Genomic DNA, 15734 nt, shown 5'->3' with positions numbered 1-15734 from the left:
CAACAACTGGCTGTGTTGAAGCCCAGGATCAATCATGGAGCAGGCTGAGGCCTACTTGGAGCAAGTGTAAAGTCGCATGTAGTTTTAATGTGGAGGCAGCAGGAGACTTTGCAGTACACACAGCAGGGGAGCAGCTGGAGTTACTGAACCCCACTAACACAGGAGCTAGTGGAGGGAATGTTGACAGAGCAGGAGACATTGCCGGACACACATCAGGGGATCAGATGACGTTACTGAACCCCAGTAACACAGGAACAAATGTTGATTGTGCAGACGGCACTTCTGAGCAGCAACTGGCAGTGTTGGAGGCCAGGGGAAATACTAGAGACAGAGTGGAGCCAGAGGCCTAATTGGAGCAAGTTTGAGGTCAGTAGTAGTGTGAATGTGGAGGCAGCAGTAGACATTGCCAGACACACAGCAGGGGAGCAGCTAGCGTTACTGAGCCCCACTAACACTGGAGCATGTGTTTTTCTCTGTGCAGACTGCACTTCTGAGCAACAACTGGCGGTGATGGAGCCCAGGGATTATAGTTTAGGTGGTAGAAACATGAACACAACAGGAGTCCTGGATACTATTGCCAACCAATTATTTATTCTGGAAGAGGACTGGCAAATTCTGGCGAGATCCAGGCCTTGTCCATTTTCAGAAAAGTAAGCCGGTCAACGTTATCGGAGGATAGTCGCGTGCGACGGTCTGTTAGTACACCACCTGGGGCAGTAAAGACGCGCTCCGATAATTCACTGGCAGCAACGCAAGCCAGCACCTCCAATGCATACTGGCTAAGCTCTGGCCATGTATCCAGCTTAGAGACCCAAAACTTGAAAGGAGAAGAGCCGTCTGGGAGTACACTGACAGGGCAAGACATGTAGTCTGTCACCATCTGACGGAAACGTTGCCTCCTGCTGACTGGAGCCGTCTGTGATGGTGTAGACATTTGTGGCGGGCACACAAAACTTTGCCACATTTGGGCCAAGCTGGTCTTGCCTTGTGCTGAGGCGGTGCCTCTGCTCCCTCTTTGTGCAGAGCTTCCTCCACTGCCTCGACGCACAGAGCTGCTTTGTAAAGCACTAGCAGCACTGCTCTCGGGTGGAATGGAGAACATGATGGACTGCACCAGTGTGTCTTGGTACTCCCACATTTTACACTCTCGGTTCAACGGTGGTATGAGGCTTTATAAGTCGCCCCGGTAGCGAGGATCTAGGAGGGTGTACACCCAATAATCAGCCGTTGAGAATATGGGCGATGCGGCGGTCGTTTCTCAGGCACCTCAGCATGAAAATCAACTATGTGCTGCAGACTCCCAACTGCCAAAGAAACGCTGTCCCCTGCTTGAGGCGTCATCTCTGCCTGCTCTGCATCACCCCACCCTCGCTGTACATACTGACTAGAGCATTGTGTACTTCCCTCCTCTGGAGAGATGTCTTTGTCCTCCATTGACTCCTCCTCATACTCCTCACAAAGTGTCCCATGCCTAGGCCTTTGTGTGGAACCACGTAGCGCAGACTGTCCAGAAGCAGATGGCATTTGTGACTCCTCATCCTCCACCTCTTCCAAAACCTCCTTCCTTAGTGTTTGCAGTGTTTTGTGAAGGGGGTAGATAAGGGGGACAGTCATGCTGACTAGTGCATCATCTGCACTCGCCATCCGGGTGGAGTCTTCGAAGGCACGCAAAACGAGGCAGATGTCCTTCATAGAGGCCCACTCAGTGGTGCTGAAGTGTGACCGGCGCACAGTGCGACTTGTTTGCGCCTGATGCAGCTGGTACTCCATTACTGCTGCCTGCTGCTCACACAACCACTCCAACATATGTAACGTTGAATTCCACCTGGTGGGTAGGTCACATATGATGCGATGTTCCAGAAGGCGTAATCGGCGCTGCAGAGCTGCAATGCGCGATCTTGCCATGCTGGAACGCCGCAAGTGAGCGCACTCTATGCGGACCTTGTGCAGCAGTGCATCAAGATCCGGATAGTCCCTCAGAAAGCTCTGCACGACCAAGTTGAGCACATGTGCCAGACATGGGATGTGAGTGAGGTTGCCTAGGCCCAGAGCTGCCACCAGATTTCGGCCATTGTCACACACTAACAAGACTGGCTGGAGATTCGCTGGCACAAACCACATGTCACTCTCCTGCTTGGGGGCATTCCAGAGCTCCTGCGCTGTGTGGCTTCGATTCCCCAAAGAAATTAATTTCAGTACGGCCTGTTGACGTTTGGCCACGGCTGTGCTCATATCGGTTGTAACAGGCTCCTGCAGCGCTGATTCTGAGGGACTGGAGTATGAGGAGGAGTCAATGTGTACAGACTGGATTCCTGCAATCCTTGGAGTTGGCAGAACATGTACAGTGCCACTCTCAAGATCTGTACCCGGCTCCACAACATTGACCCAATGGGCAGTGAGGGAAAGGTATCGTCCCTGTCCATGGTTACTGGTCCTCGCATCGGTGGTCAGGTGGACCTTGCTACTGATGGTGTTTAGTAGCGCATGTTTAATTTTTCCCTCCACATGCTTTTGCATGGCAGGGACAGCTTGCATGCTGAAATAAAAGCGGCTGGGCATGCTGTATTGTGGGACTGCCAATGCCATGAAGTTCTGGAAGGTGTCTGTCTCCACCAGCCTGAATGAGAGCATTTCAAGGGCCAGTAGTTTGGCAATGCCAGCATTCAGAGCCTGTGCTCGGGGATGGTTTGCCGAGTATGGCCACCTTTTCTCCCATGCCTGTGCTACCAATGGCTGTAGAGTGGCCTGGGAGTGTGAGGATGAACAGAAACGTGGTGCTGTGGGTGGAATGTCACTGGGTCTCTGGACAACAGTGCCAGAGGTTCTTCCATGGCGATCCTGTGAGGAAGCCACTATTAAAAGTTTAGGCCAGACAGGATGGTTTTGCCTTGTACATTATTTTGATCAAAATTATGTTTACTAAATACCCTTATTATTATTACCTTTATGCATTATTTGCAGTTTATTTTTTACTTTTTATTTCAGGATATTTGTGTTTTTTGCTTTTTGTTTTCTCTGGTTAATGGTCATGTGTTAATATGCACTTACATTGTGTATACACATTATCTTACTTTCTCAGTTCAGACTCCAGTTTTTTATTCATTTTATTGTGCATTCTGTGCATATATGGGAGTGACCGCCCTCTTTCTGAGCTGGGAAAACCATCCTGTCTGGCCTAAGCTTTTACTAGTGGTTCAGTCGCTCGATCCTTGTTCACATTCACGTCACTTGGCAAGTGAAAAGGTTTTAAATACTAGAGTAGGGACTGTCCCACAAGGGTTGCCGTGACGTGGCGGGATGGCTTGTACAATATTTTGATCAAAATTATGTTTACTAAATACCATTATTATTATTATTATTACCTTTATGCATTATTTGCAGTTTATTTTTTACTTTTTATTTCAGGATGTTTGTGTTTTTTGATTTTTGTTTTCTCTGGTTAATGGTCATGTGTTAATATGCACTTACATTGTGCATACACATTAACTTACTTTCTCAGTTCAGACTCCAGTTTTTTATTCATTTTATTGTGCATTCTGTGCATATATGGGTGTGACCACCCTCTTTCTGAGCTGGGAAAATCATCCTGTCTGGCCTAAGCTTTTACTAGTAGTTCAGTCTCTCGATCCTTGTTCACATTCACGTCACTTGGCAAGTGAAAAAAAAAAGATGTTACCGAAGATGTAAAAGCGATAGTATCACAAACTTTTTGTAGCTATTACAATGCAGGAAAGTAACCTACTTTGCAATAGATGAGGCTCCAAAAAATAGGCTAATATTAATCTGGCTGGGGCTGCAGGGCACAAGCCAGCAGAAAGGCTCCTCTATCTACTCCTATATAGTGTTTGCAACCAATCTAGCTGGATACGGATGGAAGCACACTAATAGGAGAAATTCAGGAAAAATAAGCAGCACTACAGCAAAAAATGACAATGTATGAGGCAGTGACACACGCTGAGTGGACTACAACCAGAGGTGGCTGCAGAACACACTACAGCATGAGCTGCACTCACACACAGAGACCTCACAGACAGCCGTGAACAGTGCAGAGAACTGTGCACTAGCACTGAAAGGCTGCAGAAAGGCTCCGTTATCTACTCCTATATAGTGTTTGCAACCAATGTAGATGGATAAGGATGGAAGCACACTAATAGGAGAAAACAGGAAAAATGAGCAGCAATAAAACAAAAAAAGGACTATGTATGAGGCAGTGATGCACGCTGAGCAGACTACAACCAGAGGTGGCTGCAGAACACACTACAGCGTGAGCTGCACTCACACACACAGACCTTGCAGACAGCTGTGAACAGTGCTGCAATGCAAAAGAAAGCTTCACACAGTGGTTGCTAAAGTAGCCTGGGTAAAGCACAATATAGGAAATCGCTATCTCAAACTGTTCCTCAGAGTCAGAACAGCAGCTGTGAAGGGTTAATACTAAAATCAGAGCTTAAGTTTCACTTCTCCATTTCTTTGTAAGGTTTCTTTTCTTAGTTTTGTTGTTGTAAGATAAATTTTTGTAATTGGCATGGGCTGTCATGAAACCAGATTGTTCTCATCAGGTGCAAAGATAAGGGAGGTGGGAATGTTAAACTATGAAGAATATGCCATTATACTACTTTCTACGCTATCTACGTACGGACATATATGTAATTTCCAGTTTTCTTGCAATATTATAGGCTTATAAAGTGAAATGATTTTATTGGTAGTTGAGAACCTTGCATAATTAAGCAAAATATTATAAAATAAGTGACTACAATAAACGGGTTACCGATCTCTTTGGATCGTCCCATACAGAGACACGTCTCCGTTTGGTCATTTGAGTTGCTAGCAACACTCTGTGGAATAATTTGGACATCACTGGTTCAACCGTGAAGGGTTAATTTAACTCTCTCCCTATCAGCTGGCTGCCCAACGTGGGGCCCCCGAATAGGGACGCCTCTGCCCCCGGAGGACAACAAGACAAAGGACCCTCGGAGCGGACACAGGTGTTGGAAAATTGGGACTGATCACCCCCCCCCACAACCACGGTAAGTTGGCAGTTATACTGTTCAGACTGACCGTTGGTGTGGTTTTCCTGTGCTTGTTGCTGCAAAGAGGCTCTGAGGTTTGTCCTTGATGTGGGGTGATTCATGGGTGGAATCATATAGAGGTGTAGTCCCGTTAGGGGCCCAGTGCTCGAACCGTACCTCATAAGGGACCGACACCCCGGATTGACCAGTGATTGTGACTCTCTTTATAGTCAAAATATCCTGAAATCCTAAATTCAGGCGTGGTGAGTGATCGAAGACTGGGCAGGATACGTAACTCAGGTATATATAGATAGATATATATAACCAGAGGTGTCCGGAGGGATAGTCTGAGACGCCCTCCTCCGTTCACTGAGTACCACGAATTTTGGGCTTCCCAGAGGGGGTTGACCCTGTGGAACAAACGGAGACGGCTGCTCCAGTATTGTGCACAATTTGTCAGGATATTTAGCTCTAAAGGAGAGAATTATGTTTCTGTGGAAGAAAAAGAAAAGTTTGGAATTGTGTGAAGGATCAGATACTGTTAGTCTTATGATTCAAAGACGAGGAAAGAAATCTGTCAGGAATGCAGGAAAAATATTTTTGATTCTGAGATTTCCTAAGGGCGGGAGGTTGCAGCCTATGCTATGGGTTGATGGAGTTAAAAGGTTGACTGATGATGGATTACTTAAAGGCGCTGAGGTATTCCGTGGCTTGGCACATGAATTGTATAATGAAGGTTATGTGGACATTGAACAGCAAGTGAATTCTGATTGTTTCAGTTACTGTTATGTTGAAGAAGGAAAAATTGTCTATTATTATGGCAAAGACGGAATGTATTGTGGTTCAAGAAAGTGACTGTGGTATGAGAATGTGATTGGTTAAAGAAGGAACTGAGATTAATGAGAGAATGTGTCAGGCAGACGAATAGTTAAAAGTGATGATTTGAAACAAGAAGTTTCCCTGCTAGATGATAAGGTCCCTCCCCAGGAAATCAAGCCTCCTCCTGACTGTAAGCTCTGTGCCCCTTAACCCTAAGGCACCTATTATCCGCAGCCAGCCTCAATCCCCGTTCACCCGATCCAGAGGAAAAAAAAAAAAAAAAGTTTTCAGAAGACTTTAACCTGCTGTTCAGGAGAGAGAGAGAGAGAGAGAGAGAAAAAAAAAAACAAGCTAGCAGCTGCTTCAGTACCCCCTCCCATCTTAGCCCACACCATATCCCCCTTCGCCCCCACCGCAGCTGCGAGCACACAGCCAGTCTCTTATCAGTATCACTGAGTATCATTGGAGCACACAGCAAACTCTCGCCCCCCTTCCTCAAACTTCAGCTAGTGGGAGCCCTGCTCCTCAGCCCCTCCCTGCTAATTCTCATTACTGCTCAGTTTGTAATCTCTCTCATATGTCCTGTAAATTTACTAGGGGTAGATTTATTATCACAGTTCTGCTCCAGAATACAATTCCAAGATGATGGTCAGATGTTTTTTTTTTGTTATATAATCCCTATGTAGATGAAGACAGTGAGGAAATCTGTGTTTTGCATGCCCTTCCTATAGTTATGATGGCGCTGATAGGCTCAGATCCACCCCCAATATTGCCAGAGGATCAATGACTCACCCCATACCTCTCAGAGATACTATCTAAACTCTGGTCAAAAGGGCCGAATGATATAGGGAAAACCAGTAAAAGTGTTTCTCAAACCCGGTGCCCCTTTTCCCAAAGTCCATCAATATCCTTTGAAACATGATCAGGAGCGGGGCCTTCAGGAACAAATACAAACGTTACTTGATAACGGTGCTCTGGTACCCTGTGTTTCTCCATGTAATACGCCCTTGTTTCCCGTTAAGAAAAAGACCCCACCTGGCCAGCCCCCTGTGTACCGGCTGGTACAAGATCTACGGGCAGTTAATGCAGCTACTATTCTGGAAACTCCAGTGGTACCTAATCCACATACTCTTTTGTCCCAAATACCCCAGGATGCTGCTTGGTTTACAGTCATCGATCTTACCAATGCCTTCTTTAGCATTCCGTTACACCCAGATTGCTGGTTTTTGCTTGCATTCACTTTCAGGGAGACAGTTAACATGGACGGTTATGCCACAAGGGGCCCAAAACAGTCCCAACCAGTTTGCAAAAAACATGAGCGAGTGTCTCTTGCCCTGGCAGTTAGATCACCCCCAGGTCACGCTGCTTCAGTATGTGGATAATCTTTTGTTGTGTGCACGAACGGAGCAGGAAGCCATTGTTGCCACTGTCAGCCTCCTCAAGCATCTGGCAGCACTGAACTGTCGGGTTTCGGCCTCGAAACTTCAGTTCTGCCTTGGTCAAGTGATATTCTTGGGTCACTGTCTCCTTCAGGGTGTCGGACACCTCGCATAAGAAAGAAAAATAGCTGTCAGCTCCCTTCCTTTCCCCAAAGATGAAACTGAACTCCAGCGTTTTCTTATGCACTTATTGTTGTCAGTGGATACCGGATGCATCCCGCATAATGCAACCCGTTTACAATGCCTTGAAAGACGTATAATGAAATATAAGGAAAGATGGCAGTGATGAGGATTACCTCCAACATGATTGTTCCCAACTTCTGACTGAAGAAACAGCTACTCCACCAAATGTCAGTGAGAATCCACTCCCAAATCCCGATCTGGTGTTATACACGGATGGTTCAAGATATGCTGAGGAGTTTGGTAGATTCCACACGGGATATGCTGTTACCACAGAGGACACTGTAGTGCACGCAGCTGCGCTCCCGCCTTCACAGTCAGCACAAGAAGCAGAACTCCAGGCTCTGTCTACTGCATGTACTCTGGCCAAGAACAGACGGGCTAATATATACACGGACTCACGGTATGTATTTGGTATTGCTCACGATTTTGGGGCTCTATGGGCCAATTGAGGGTTTATTACTACTGCCGGAACCCCAGTGAAAAATGCTGAAGCTGTTAAAACCCTCATGGACTCGATCAAATTACCTACCCAGGTGGCCATTATCAAAGTTAAGGCGCACGGTCCTAGGAACAGTCCACAGACTGTTGGCAACGCATTTGCGGATATGCAAGCAAAAGCCGCTGCTCTTTTACCCGTTGAACCAACCATACCAACTATGGTGACCACACACTCTCAGCATAAACAGTTACAAGAAGCATTGACCCTTCAAGAACCTGATGATCTACAACAGGCTGAAGTTTTCTGTCGGACCCCGCGAGACCGCTTAATGACGATGCAGAGAATGTCTCCAAAGGAAGAGGTGAAGCAATGGAAGACTGATGGGGCACGTATGGATAATGGTCTCTGGAAAAAGGACCAACTCGTGTGTCTCCCTAAGCGGATGTACCCTGCAATTGCCACATGGGCACATGGACCTACACATCGAGGAAAGAATCAGGCCCTCGCACTGGTGCAAAAATTCTACTGGGCCCCGGGAATTTCCACAGTTTTGTCAGCGCTCAACCATGCCTGTAATATCTGTCAGACCTGTAATCCCGGTCAACTTCAACGTGTGCCCCCGAAGCATCTTGCTAAGCCCGACTATCCTTTCCAAAGGCTCCAGGTGGACCATATCACGTTGCCTAAGTTTGGAAGGTATGAATACTGTTTGGTTGTTGTTGACATGTTCTCCAGTTGGCCGGAAGCATTCCCTGTTACCAACATGACTGCAAAAACTACGGCGAAGAAACTGGTGATGGAAGTCATATGCAGATATGGGGTTCTAGAAGTTGTTGAAAGTGACCAAGGCTCGGCATTTTCTTCTCATGTGTACCAAGAAGTTCTGACAATGCTTGGATCCACTGTAGCCCTACATACTCCGTACCACCCACAATCCAGTGGAAAAGTTGAGAGGTTGAATGGCACACTGAAGGGACAATTGACCAAAATGATGCAGGAGACTACGGCTACATGGCCAGAGCTCCTACCCATTGTACTATACCACATACGTACTACCCCTATTGCAAAATATGGCCTGTCCCCATATGAGATATTGTTTGGTACTAGGCCCCCAGTTGCAAATTTCCAGCCCCAGCAGTTATCAGAAGAAACTGACCGTGCTGTTCAATATGTTATTCTGCTTAGTAAAAATCTTGCTAACACCTATGTTCTAGTTTTCTTTTCTTTTCCAGATTCAGCATAAACCGACACCTGTCATAACCTGAAGCCTGGTGATTTGGTAGTCGTGAAGAGGCATGTCAGGAAGCACGGACTAGAACCCTTGTAAGACAGTCCCTATCAAGTTCTCCTCATCACTAGTGTCGAGCGATACCATTCGATACCCAAAAATATCGTATCGGATGGTATCGCCCGATACGAAAAAAATATCGGGTATCGCCGATTCCGATACCGGAAGTCCCATTCAAGTCAATGGGACTTCCGGTATCGAAATTAAAAAAAGCCCTTTATTTCCTTGTTGGCTAATTCTACATAATTGAAAACAAATAAGAATCATGTAGAATGTATTGTGGGAGGTGGAGGAGACATTAAAAGCATAGTGGTTTATTCAAATCACATGGCATAACATTAATTCCAATTTTTTTTTTCAATACGTTCGGAGTTAAAAAGATATTGACTATGTTAACCTTTTTTATATTTTGTCAGATATGTACTGTATGTTTCACAACTTCCATGCTCTTCACCTTCTTTTGTACTTCTCCCACACTTTCTCCTTCATGATCCGCAGCAGTAGCATTTTTTTCGTCAACTTTTTCTTCACCTTATTCATCTTCTTCTTCTTCATCTTCTTCCCGTTAATTTTTTTTTTCCATTCTTCATATTCTTCTTATTCAGCTATTATTAATTTTAATATGCTATTTCTTCATTTTCTTCCTATTCTTCTTTGTCTTCATTTTCTTATGGTGACAGGCATTCCTGCAGTACTTATCTATAAAAGTTATAAGATTACACCTTACGTTCTGCCTGTCACAAAAGATTTGCAACAGGATTTGTCCGCGTTCAGTTTGGCCTGCAGCAGCAGGCATTTTCCAGGGGCACCACGAGGAGGAACGGACTCACCCCCATACACTGCTTAGTCTTCTTCTGCTTATAATTTTGATTTCTTCTATGCTGATTTTTAGTCTTATGCTTAATGTTCTTCTGCTTTCTGTTCTTCTGCTTTTGCTTCTTGTTCTTCTGTCTTTTGTTCTGTATCTTGGTGGTTGTCTTCATGTTCTTTGTCCTCTTGGTCTTATTATTTAGGGTCATATTTCTGATCAATAAGGATTACCAAAGACAATTTCAAAAAGCTTGATCTTGGAAATGTAGCAGAAGGTACAAGAAGGCTGAGAAACTGGCGAGAACCAGCAGACAGTGCTGGCACCCGGATGGGTAGCAGAAGGAACAAGAGCCAATGGCACTACCGAAGACCAACTGACGGTGCTGGACCACGGTTACTAAGCAGAAGGTACTTGTGCTAAAAAGCACTACCAAGGACCAGCTGACGGTGCTGGACCTCGGATACCGAGATGGAGGCACCTAGGCCAAAGGCTGTGGCGAGAACCAGCAGACAGTGCTGGCACCCGGATGGGTAGCAAAAGGAACAAGAGCCAATGGCACTACCGAGGACCAACTGACGGTGCTGGACCACGGTTACTAAGCAGAAGGTACCTGTGCTAAAAAGCACTACCAAGGACCAGCTGACGGTGCTGGACCTCGGATACCGAGATGGAGGCACCTAGGCCAAAGGCTGTGGCGAGAATCAGCAGACAGTGCTGGCACCCGGATGGGTAGCAGAAGGAACAAGAGCCAATGGCACTACCGAGGACCAAATGACGGTGCTGGACCACGGTTACTAAGCAGAAGGTACCTGTGCTAAAAAGCACTACCAAGGACCAGCTGACGGTGCTGGACTTCGGATACCGAGATGGAGGCACCTAGGCCAAAGGCTCTGGTGAGAACCAGCAGGCAGTGCTGGAACCCGGGTGGGTAGCAGAAGGTACCCATTCAAAGCAAAGTAGCCAGGCCGCAAGCCGGCCACGGTTACCGAAACCCACAGTCCTACAGGGGGTCCATGTCCCATTGGCACTACAGATCCAGTCTTCAGTGCCAGTTCCCACAGCCCACATAGGAGTCACCTAAACTGCAGGCACCGTAGAGTCGGCTAACCCGGCCGCAAGATGACAGGACAACGGATTGGTGGCATAGTGACCTTGACACTACCCGGAAACAGCAGGCGTGCTGAAAACAGGCTGGGCAACAGGGAGTACCCATGCCAAAGACACTGCCGAGAACCGGCTGACGGTGCTGGAACCCAGATGGGTAGCAAAAGCTACAAGAGCCAATGGCACTACCGAGGACCAACTGACGGTGCTGGACCACGGTTACTAAGCAGAAGGTACCTGTGCTAAAAAGCACTACCAAGGACCAGCTGACGGTGCTGGACTTCGGATACCGAGATGGAGGCACCTAGGCCAAAGGCTCTGGCGAGAACCTGCAGACAGTGCTGGAACCCGGGTGGGTAGCAGAAGGTACCCATTCAAAGCAAAGTAGTCAGGCCGCAAGACGGCCGCAGTTACCGAAACCCACAGTCCTACAGGGGGTCCATGTCCCATTGGCACTACGGATCCAGCCTTCAGTGCCAGTTCCCGCAGCCCACATAGGAGTCACCTAAACTGTAGGCACCGTAGAGTCGGCTAACCCGGCCGCAAGACGACAGGACAACGGATTGGTGGCATAGTGACCTTGACATTACCCGGAAACAGCAGGCGTGCTGAAAACAGGCTGGGCAACAGGGAGTATCCGTGCCAAAGACACTGCCGAGAACCAGCTGACGGTGCTGGAACCCAGATGGGTAGCAAAAGCTACAAGAGCCAATGGCACTACCGAGGAACAGCTGATGGTGCTGGACCACGGTTACTAGGCAGGAGGTACCTGTGCTAAAAAGCACTACCAAGGACCAGCTGACGGTGCTGGACTTCGGATACCGAGATGGAGGCACCTAGGCCAAAGGCTCTGGCGAGAACCAGCAGACAGTGCTGGAACCCGGGTGGGTAGCAGAAGGTACCCATTCAAAGCAAAGTAGCCAGGCCGCAAGCCGGCCGCAGTTACCGAAACCCACAGTCCTACAGTGGGTCCATGTCCCATTGGCACTACGGATCCAGCCTTCAGTGCCAGTTCCCGCAGCCCACATAGGAGTCACCTAAACTGCAGGCACCGTAGAATCAGCTAACCCGGCCGCAAGATGACAGGACAACGGATTGGTGGCATAGTGACCTTGACACTACCCGGAAACAGCAGGCGTGCTGAAAACAGGCTGGGCAACAGGGAGTACCCGTGCCAAAGACACTGCCGAGAACCAGCTGACGGTGCTGGAACCCAGATGGGTAGCAAAAGCTACAAGAGCCAATGGCACTACCGAGGACCAACTGACGGTGCTGGACCTCGGTTACTAAGCAGAAGGTACCTGTGCTAAAAAGCACTACCAAGGACCAGCTGACGGTGCTGGACCTCGGATACCGAGATGGAGGCACCTAGGCCAAAGGCTGTGGCGAGAACCAGCAGACAGTGCTGGCACCCGGATGGGTAGCAGAAGGAACAAGAGCCAATGGCACTACCGAGGACCAACTGACGGTGCTGGACCACGGTTACTAAGCAGAAGGTACCTGTGCTAAAAAGCACTACCAAGGACCAGCTGACGGTGCTGGACCTCGGATACCAAGATGGAGGCACCTAGGCCAAAGGCTGTGGCGAGAACCAGCAGACAGTGCTGGCACCCGGATGGGTAGCAGAAGGAACAAGAGCCAATGGCACTACCGAGGACCAACTGACGGTGCTGGACCACGGTTACTAAGCAGAAGGTACCTGTGCTAAAAAGCACTACCAAGGACCAGCTGACGGTGCTGGACCTCGGATACCGAGATGGAGGCACCTAGGCCAAAGGCTGTGGCGAGAACCAGCAGACAGTGCTGGCACCCGGATGGGTAGCAGAAGGAACAAGAACCAATGGCACTACCGAGGACCAACTGACGGTGCTGGACCACGGTTACTAAGCAGAAGGTACCTGTGCTAAAAAGCACTACCAAGGACCAGCTGACGGTGCTGGACTTCGGATACCGAGATGGAGGCACCTAGGCCAAAGGCTCTGGCAAGAACCAGCAGACAGTGCTGGAACCCGGGTGGGTAGCAGAAGGTACCCATTCAAAGCAAAGTAGTCAGGCCGCAAGCCGGCTGCAGTTACCGAAACCCACAGTCCTACAGGGGGTCCATGTCCCATTGGCACTACGGATCCAGCCTTCAGTGCCAGTTCCCGCAGCCCACATAGGAGTCACCTAAACTGCAGGCACCGTAAAGTCGGCTAACCCGGCCGCAAGACGACAGGACAACGGATTGGTGGCATAGTGACCTTGACACTACCCGGAAACAGCAGGCGTGCTGAAAACAGGCTGGGCAACAGGGAGTACCCGTGCCAAAGACACTGCCGAGAACCAGCTGACGGTGCTGGAACCCAGATGGGTAGCAAAAGCTACAAGAGCCAATGGCACTACCGAGGAACAGCTGATGGTGCTGGACCACGGTTACTAGGCAGAAGGTACCTGTGCTAAAAAGCACTACCAAGGACCAGCTGACGGTGCTGGACTTCGGATACCGAGATGGAGGCACCTAGGCCAAAGGCTCTGGCGAGAACCAGCAGACAGTGCTGGCACCCGGATGGGTAGCAAAAGGAACAAGAGCCAATGGCACTACCGAAGACCAACTGACGGTGCTGGACCACGGTTACTAAGCAGAAGGTACTTGTGCTAAAAAGCACTACCAAGGACCAGCTGATGGTGCTGGACCTCGGATACCGAGATGGAGGCACCTAGGCCAAAGGCTGTGGCGAGAACCAGCAGACAGTGCTGGCACCCGGATGGATAGCAAAAGGAACAAGAGCCAATGGCACTACCGAGGACCAACTGACGGTGCTGGACCACGGTTACTAAGCAGAAGGTACCTGTGCTAAAAAGCACTACCAAGGACCAGCTGACGGTGCTGGACCTCGGATACCGAGATGGAGGCACCTAGGCCAAAGGCTGTGGCGAGAATCAGCAGACAGTGCTGGCACCCGGATGGGTAGCAGAAGGAACAAGAGCCAATGGCACTACCGAGGACCAAATGATGGTGCTGGACCACGGTTACTAAGCAGAAGGTACCTGTGCTAAAAAGCACTACCAAGGACCAGCTGACGGTGCTGGACTTCGGATACCGAGATGGAGGCACCTAGGCCAAAGGCTCTGGTGAGAACCAGCAGGCAGTGCTGGAACCCGGGTGGGTAGCAGAAGGTACCCATTCAAAGCAAAGTAGCCAGGCCGCAAGCCGGCCGCGGTTACCGAAACCCACAGTCCTACAGGGGGTCCATGTCCCATTGGCACTACGGATCCAGTCTTCAGTTCCCACAGCCCACATAGGAGTCACCTAAACTGCAGGCACCGTAGAGTCGGCTAACCCGGCCGCAAGATGACAGGACAACGGATTGGTGGCATAGTGACCTTGACACTACCCGGAAACAGCAGGCGTGCTGAAAACAGGCTGGGCAACAGGGAGTACCCATGCCAAAGACACTGCCGAGAACCGGCTGACGGTGCTGGAACCCAGATGGGTAGCAAAAGCTACAAGAGCCAATGGCACTACCGAGGACCAACTGACGGTGCTGGACCACGGTTACTAAGCAGAAGGTACCTGTGCTAAAAAGCACTACCAAGGACCAGCTGACGGTGCTGGACTTCGGATCCCGAGATGGAGGCACCTAGGCCAAAGGCTCTGGCGAGAACCTGCAGACAGTGCTGGAACCCGGGTGGGTAGCAGAAGGTACCCATTCAAAGCAAAGTAGTCAGGCCGCAAGACGGCCGCAGTTACCGAAACCCACAGTCCTACAGGGGGTCCATGTCCCATTGGCACTACGGATCCAGCCTTCAGTGCCAGTTCCCGCAGCCCACATAGGAGTCACCTAAACTGTAGGCACCGTAGAGTCAGCTAACCCGGCCGCAAGACGACAGGACAACGGATTGGTGGCATAGTGACCTTGACATTACCCGGAAACAGCAGGCGTGCTGAAAACAGGCTGGGCAACAGGGAGTATCCGTGCCAAAGACACTGCCGAGAACCAGCTGACGGTGCTGGAACCCAGATGGGTAGCAAAAGCTACAAGAGCCAATGGCACTACCGAGGAACAGCTGATGGTGCTGGACCACGGTTACTAGGCAGGAGGTACCTGTGCTAAAAAGCACTACCAAGGACCAGCTGACGGTGCTGGACTTCGGATACCGAGATGGAGGCACCTAGGCCAAAGGCTCTGGCGAGAACCAGCAGACAGTGCTGGAACCCGGGTGGGTAGCAGAAGGTACCCATTCAAAGCAAAGTAGCCAGGCCGCAAGCCGGCCGCAGTTACCGAAACCCACAGTCCTACAGTGGGTCCATGTCCCATTGGCACTACGGATCCAGCCTTCAGTGCCAGTTCCCGCAGCCCACATAGGAGTCACCTAAACTGCAGGCACCGTAGAATCAGCTAACCCGGCCGCAAGATGACAGGACAACGGATTGGTGGCATAGTGACCTTGACACTACCCGGAAACAGCAGGCGTGCTGAAAACAGGCTGGGCAACAGGGAGTACCCGTGCCAAAGACACTGCCGAGAACCAGCTGACGGTGCTGGAACCCAGATGGGTAGCAAAAGCTACAAGAGCCAATGGCACTACCGAGGACCAACTGACGGTGCTGGACCTCGGTTACTAAGCAGAAGGTACCTGTGCTAAAAAGCACTACCAAGGA

Source organism: Dendrobates tinctorius, unplaced genomic scaffold (assembly GCF_039654945.1).
Source record: "Dendrobates tinctorius isolate UK_male_01 unplaced genomic scaffold, ASM3965494v1 ptg000097l, whole genome shotgun sequence".
Lineage (NCBI taxonomy): Eukaryota > Metazoa > Chordata > Amphibia > Anura > Dendrobatidae > Dendrobates > Dendrobates tinctorius.
Note: the sequence above shows the minus strand (reverse complement) of the source record.